The sequence below is a fragment of the Sarcophilus harrisii genome, chromosome 3 (genome assembly GCF_902635505.1).
Source record: "Sarcophilus harrisii chromosome 3, mSarHar1.11, whole genome shotgun sequence".
Classification (NCBI taxonomy): Eukaryota; Metazoa; Chordata; class Mammalia; order Dasyuromorphia; family Dasyuridae; genus Sarcophilus; species Sarcophilus harrisii.
This window is the reverse complement of record NC_045428.1, coordinates 468,810,275-468,817,635: the sequence shown is the minus strand read 5'-3', so window position 1 is coordinate 468,817,635 and position 7,361 is coordinate 468,810,275. Positions and strand designations below refer to the sequence as shown.

Sequence of the window (7,361 nt, the reverse complement as noted above, 5' to 3'; positions counted from 1 at the left end):
CATTTGTTCAATTCTGATATTTAGTGAATTGTTTTCTTCGTTTACTTAATTTTGGGGCTTCATCTGGAGACTATCTGCTTTTTAGTGCCCTCAGGGTTTGAAATCTGTTCTTCTCTTTCACTATAAAAATTGTCTCATCAGTTTTTTGCTTTTTTATTCTTTGTTTTAAAAAGTTGAGATCTGCTTTTGGGGCAAGGGAGATTGACCAACCTTCCTCTACAAGCAGCAGCTGCACTGGGTCAATGCTGACTTGCTCTAGGTGCTGAATGGACACAGGTCCCATGAGATTCTGGTGTTTGGGGGTTTACTATTGATCCCTTGTGTTTGTGTTGGATGTTTTATAACTTCTCTGCTGATGATCTACTGGCTTGCAGCCAGAGCAGAGTAGCTAACACTGCTGTACATTCCTCCCCATAGATTGTCCATCACATGGAGCTCCCAGCAGCCTAGGACTATACTGCCTGTACTGGTATCTGTGCTCATCCTGCTTGCACTTGGCCTGCCTCCCTCTGTGCCCAATTGAAACAGAAATTTTCTGGAGATCTTACAAATTAAATTCTGCTGGTAATTTGTTGCACGATATTTGTGAATTCTGCAAGTCCTGAGCTAATGCAGAGACTGGATTTGGTAATTAGTGTGAAGGTCAGGGGAAAAGGTCAGAAATAAATGTGTATTCTCTCTGCCCCTCAAACCCCTATAATTCCAAAGGGGTAACACTTTATATATAAATAAAACCTTAACTTGAAGGCTCCCTTGTTTCTCTTATTCTGACCTTGCTTCAACATTTAATTGATCCATCATACAACTTGATCAGACCTATTTTTTTTTTTTTCATGTCACAGTGGGAGGGGATTCAGAACAGGATTCCCTTATGTTTATTCCAATATTTTTCTAATTTCTTTCTATTTCCCCAATCTTATCCTATTCCTTAAAAGTTAACAAAGTGATCTTGGCAGGGGCCCTTTCTCAAAATCCCACAGTTGCAAATGTCTTCCCCTTTTTGATTATCTTCTGTCTACTATGCTGCATATATCTATAATATGTAACATTATCTCTGTTTAGGATTAAGGAATAAACTACTTATTAAACATTAAAGTGCCATATGAGTGCTAGAAATACAAATAGAAAACTAAGATCATTCTTAAGGAAATGCCCATCCTAATAGGAGATAACACATACAGTTCACAAGTCATTTAATTCTGATGATGCAGCAGAAAATAATATTAATGTATCTTCTTTCATGATATTTCTATAAGCAAAAGCTTATCAGATCCAATGTGGAACCAATGCCAAGAACTGTAGTAGCAAGAACTTTGTATTGGGAACACCTTGAAGTCGGGTATGTTTGTGTCCTTGGCACACTGACCGCAATATTTAGCAATCATTAGATGCTTCTTGCATGACTCTTTAGTGAAGATAATTATCATGCTATCCTTTTAAAAAGAATGTTTATTTGATTTTCAGTATTTGAAATTTTTATACCCTAGCACATGACCATTTTATAAAAGGATTCCATGCATAGTTGAAACATGTACACTCCTTCCTTTCTATTCCCGCTATCATCTCATTCCTAAAATTCTACTCATGTTCCTAATTATCTCATTCATATTTTTGTTGGACTTTGTATTCTTCATAGATTGACAAATCTTAATTATCATACTTCTATTTTTCTCCCTTTATGCAATTAGCTTTTCCTTAAGTACATAGATGCTAAGGCATTCAGTACATGTATAAATATTGATGTCTACAATTTCATGGCTTTAAGAATTCTGCTTGTTTCTTTTAAAAACAGTAAAAGTAGATTTGTTTAAGACTGTGATAATACCTCTTTGGGGGGAAAAAAAATTTCACCTGAATCATAGTAAAAATGAAGATTTAGAGCAGAATTTATGTGAAAATCGCTTTCAAATGTATTTCTTATAAACAATAGATTGCTGGATTCAGCTTTCTAATCTATTCTGTTACCTACCTCCATTTGAGTGATTCATTCCATTCATTGTGATAATTATGGTTAATTCAACATTCCCTTCATCATATACTTGTTCTTTTCATCCAGCCATTGTTCCCTCTTCATTTCAGAATGAAATATTCCCTTGTGAAAATGGAAAATAAACCAACATGCAGAGGACTTGTAGTATATAATATTCTTTTCATTTATAGTCACTACCCTAATTCAGACTCTTATCACCTCTTGCCTGGACTATTGCAAGAGCCTCTATTTAAACTTTTGTCTTGAGTCTTCTTCCCATTCCAAGCTTTCATTTAACTGACAAGTTAATTTACCTTCCTTAAAGTGTACATATGACCATTTGATTACCCCTCCCCCCACCTCCAATGACTTACTATTAATTCCAGTATAAAATATAAAATCTCTCAAATCTTTTTGGAATAGCAGAAAAGGGCCAGATTGTGAAAGACAATTCAGATGTTTTTACATTTTACTTTCTAAAGGAAGCCTTTATACCATTCTCTAGGTGCTAGTACCTTACCCTCTAATGACTTTCCATCTAATTCTTTACATATTTTGTTTGTATTTAGTTATTCACCTATTGTCTCCCCCATAAAATGTGTTCTACTTGATAAATAATACATTTTTCTTTATTTTTCCCATAAATTCTCTGCAACTGTCATCTCCAGTTCATCATTCACTAATAGCAACCTTTCCCAGTTTCAGGGATTATGGGTATATGCCACCAAAAAATCTCTCCTTTTCTACTGATCTCTTTCATGTTAGCAAGAAAAATATGCCCAAAACCTTCAAAATATCCTCAATTGATCTTATAACCCCTGAAGCTACTATCCTATGTTACTCCTTTTGGAGCCAAGCTCCTAGGGAAAAAGTCAACTATATTCTCCCTTCTAATCTAAATCCTTTTGAAAGTTGATTTTCTGATTCCTCACTCAACTTAAACTGCCTTCTAGTGAACTGAAGTCAAGTCTGTTGCCCAGAATAGAAGTATTCAAATGAGATTCTTACAATTTGTCTATATGTGCCTTTTGAAAATCTGATCTCATTAGAGAACACCGTGTGCACCAATACTGGCTTCTTTACCTTCTCCTTTTCTTCCATATTGTTATACTATCCCTTCTGTTTTACTGTGGCATAAAAATCCCCTACTGAACTCCCACAAGAAGCCTTTCCCACCAATGCAGACTCTGCTTTCTATTTTTAGGCCAAACTAGGTAGTTTTTCAAGGGAACAAACCAATACCAACATTTGGACTGGTGACTGTTTCTCCATTTGTCCAGCTGTTTCCATTCAGCCTTTACCAAAATGGCAAGGTGCAAGGTTTAACAGCCTTGGTGTTATCGGGTTACAAACTGGGCAGAGCTGGAACACTGGTCAGCTTCAGCCTTGCACTTTCATGGGTTTAATTTAGTTTCTGCTTACTGTTTCCTCAAGGATGAGTCCTAAGCAATATGCACTGCAATCTTTATCAATAGAAAATACTGACTAAATGGTTATATGTGGCAGTTTTCAATCTAGGGCTTGATCTTGGCCCCAGTCTTCTGATCTAAGATCAGTGACTCCTTTTCATTGATATTGTAATAATAACAAAAATTTATAAAGGCTCCCATTATCTGCCTTCTGGCTTAGTGAGAAGTACTTTTTTTTTTTTTTTTTTTTTTTTTTTTTTAAACAAATTATCTCCTCAATACTCAAAACAACCCTAGGAGGTGTAGACATTATTATCCCTATTTTATAGATGAGGAAACCAAAGCAGACAAAGGCTGTGACTTGCCTGACATCACACAGCTATAATAAGAGTCTAAGGCAAAAATTAATGAGTTATTCTGCCTCTAGAACTGTTTCTGTATCCACTATGTGGGACTCAGAAATTGTTCCACTCAGCCATAGCTGGGCTACCTTTGTATCTCATGTGACTATTAGTGGCTGAGGTGACACTATTTAGTGATTTCTCAGAATCCTGACTTGTGAATTCAGAAACACTTTTGATACATTTCAGGCATAAAGGAAAGAATGGAAAATAAATGGTGATGAGAGTGTTAGGATAACATTTTCATTATTTCTCATAAGATTCTCTTAGAACACATGAAAGGAATACAAGAACTCTAGAAAAGAAAGAAAAGGGTCTAGATTGCAAAGAGCTTTAAATGCCAAACCAAAGGAGTTTAAATCACCAATTGACACACCCAGAATAAGGAGTGTCTATGAAATGGAGATATGATGGCCCCTTCTTCAGTAAGGCCAAATAATTCATGTCTGAAGTGACAGAATATACTCTTCTGTTTTCTCTGAAGTGATGTTGGACTCCATAAGATCGAATGACAGAATGGTAATGGTTAAGGCAACCCAAAGCTGGATTGACAGCTAACTTTAATAGTCTTCAAATTTAACCTGTTTGCCCTTAGAAAGAAGAGATTAAAAATAGATCAAAGAACAGTTTAAGTCCACTATGCTTCTAAGCAACAGCCTCTGTTCTCACTTCCTCCATATCTTTGACCAATGTGAAATTATTTGGCCAGGAGATTTCTATCCCATAATTCTAGCATTTCTTTATTCATCTCTAATTCTAAAGAGTAAGGGACTTCAGTCCTTGTATTTGCCTCTTTCAAGGGCACAGTTACTAATTACTGATTAGGATGCTCTCTCCAGACCAAGTTATTAGGCCAGAGGAGACTGGGTTCAGCAAAGAAGAACCTAACCCAAGTGAGCTAATCAGTATTGTGGCCATGAGCCTATCATCATGATATCAAAGCAGAGGCTTTCTGGTTCCCTTCTGTGTTATTTTTCCCTTCTTTATTGTTAAACTTAAGGAATATGAATTTTATAAGTATAAAGCAATTTTATTAGAGGTTCCAAATATTTAGTCAGGACAGTAGTCTATTCTTCGTGTCCAACATGCAAATGGTTATTTCCTTAACTTCATCAGGAGCAATCTTTTTTTTTTTTTTTTTTTTTAACTCTTACAAGATAACTTCTTTCAATATTTATCTATAGATCTAGTTCATTAATATTAAGTACCTACTATGTGCCAGGTCCTGTGCTAGGTGCTCTGAATACAAACACAAAGATAATCCTTACTTTAGTGAGCAGCTTATTCTCCAGTGTAGAATGAGAATAAAGGAAACAAATTCATATTAAGGCAGCATTTTTAGTTAAAATCGGTGAAGATTTTGGGTAGATTTGCCACATCTTTAAGGAAAGTATTCTAAGGGATGCAGGTGAAAATGGAGGGTTGTCTTGAACATGGAGGGCAATAGGTATAAAAATTTTTTGAATGAAAGAAGCTGCTAGTCCAGTTCTTCTCTGTATAAGAACATAGTTATGTTCTAAGTTTCCAGGTATCCTTACCTTCCTTGATTCATATTTTCCCAGTCACTTGGCATAGGTCAGGTTTCTGTTCTGCCTCTTTACTTCCTTCTCTATTCTGCTTTTACTTCAAAGCTTTTTTGATCCATGGAAGTAAGTCTTTGTCTCTTACATGAATGATAGTGGCATTTATTTTCCTTCTGGCTTGGTGAACTCCTAGAAAGATGAGTTTTTGGAGGTCAAAGATCATTTCATAAATCCCTAAGGAAGATGCCTTTCAGAATGTTTACATGAGGCTGCAGCTATTAAAAAATAGTTTTAATATTTGCTCTTCTGTCAACTCTTGCAAGTTGCCTTGGAGGCCAAGATTAGCTTTATCTTAAGTGCCTTTCTTCAGGCCTCCTGACTGCATTGTTTCATTTCAGTGTTTAAAAAAAGTCTGGGTCTCCACAGCCTTTTCTCCTAGGATAGGGTCAAAGAACCTTTACTCTCAAAGGACATTGGTGACAGCTAAGACTTATTCCTTATGCTTACTCTTCTGTAAGATTGGGTTCTATTCAAAGAAGCCCAATAGACAAGTTGAGAGGAAAGAAGTCTTTACCACATCTTTCTCCCAACTTTTAGCACTGGGCCTCGTTTCTTGATTTGATAAACAGCTGCCACCCTTTTTAGTTATACTTCCAGATGGTGAGGATTTAGAAAGTCCACACAAATTCTTGCTCGACATTTACCTTTCCCACCTGTCCTTATTAGCTTTCGCCAAATTGAGATGTCAGTGACTATAACTTATGCAAAAGCAACATGATTTTAGACCAAGGATGTATCCCTAGGGCCTTCTACCCCACAAAGAACAAAAATGGGAGAGGACAAGAAGTTGCCTTCACAGGTTCCAACACACTATTAGCACTATTATAAATATATCAACTTGAAGATAATCTGTAAGATTTTCCCCCCCTCCCCCCCAACTCTAAGATTCGACAAGAAATTCACAATGTGATTACACAATGCAAGAGACATTTCTGGATTCCTAATGACCCATTCTCCCTCACTCAAGCAGAAATCCCATATAGATCCCTTTTCCAGAAGATTTATCTATATCAGGCCAGGATTTAGATATTTCTGATTTCAGTCTCCTTTGATGTAGCACAATAGAGCTGTCCTAAAGATATAAAAATGAGTTTGAGGTATTTACTCTTTATGGGCATAAGATTACTATAGAATCTGTTCAGGTACCATTATATTAATGGACCTAATCATCAACCTCATAAAGGACAACCATCAAAGGATTCCCTTAGCTGTTTTTCAATGTTTTAGATTGTATTTAGAATACATCAGATCCCTAAAAGAGGCAGGAAGTTCACTGGAATTTTAAGATCCTCATAGAAGGAAAAACCTGTCTCCAAATAAGTATTTTCTTTAGTTAACAGAAACCTGCCTTCCCAGAAGTCGGTGTGTTCAAGAAACCATGGCATATGGAAACTGAGTGGATGTCCACCACTTGGAGAATGGCTGAATAAATAAATTGTGGTATATGAATGTTATGGAATATAATTGTTATGTAAGAAATGACCAACAGGATTTCAGAGAGGCCTGGAGAGACTTACACGAACTGATGCTGAGTGTAACGAGCAGGGCCAGGAAATCATTATATACTTCAACAACAATACGATATGATGACCTAGTTGCTGAGGATGGCCAGGTCCGTCAGAATTGATGAACCAAATCATTTCCAATGGAGCAGTAATGAACTAAACCAGCTACGCCCAGCAAAAGAACTCTGGGAGATGACTAAGAACCATTACATTGAATTCCCAATCCCTCTATTTTTGTCCGCCTGCATTTTTGATTTCCTTCACAGGTTAATTGTTCAGTATTTCAGAATCTGATTCTTTTTGTACAGCAAAATAACGGTTTGGTCATGTATACTTATTGTGTATCTAATTTATATTTTAATATATTTAACATCTACTGGTCATCTTGCCATCTGGGGGAGGGGGTGGGGGGAAGGAGGGGAAAAATTGGAACAAGAGGTTTGGCAATTGTCAATGATGTAAAGTTACCTATACATATAACCTGTAAATAAAAA

The 7,361-nt window shown here is 36.3% G+C and overlaps 1 long non-coding RNA gene across 1 annotated transcript; it reads right to left on the bottom strand.

Annotated features, from left to right (window-relative positions):
• Nucleotides 1-841: 841 nt before the first annotated feature.
• Nucleotides 842-6,792, bottom strand: LOC116422501. The gene is made up of 2 exons (XR_004233190.1): nt 5,318-6,792; nt 842-2,092 (listed from the first exon to the last, which is right to left on the bottom strand). It is a non-coding gene; the product is annotated as an uncharacterized LOC116422501 (long non-coding RNA).
• Between the last annotated feature and the right edge of the window lie 569 nt (nt 6,793-7,361).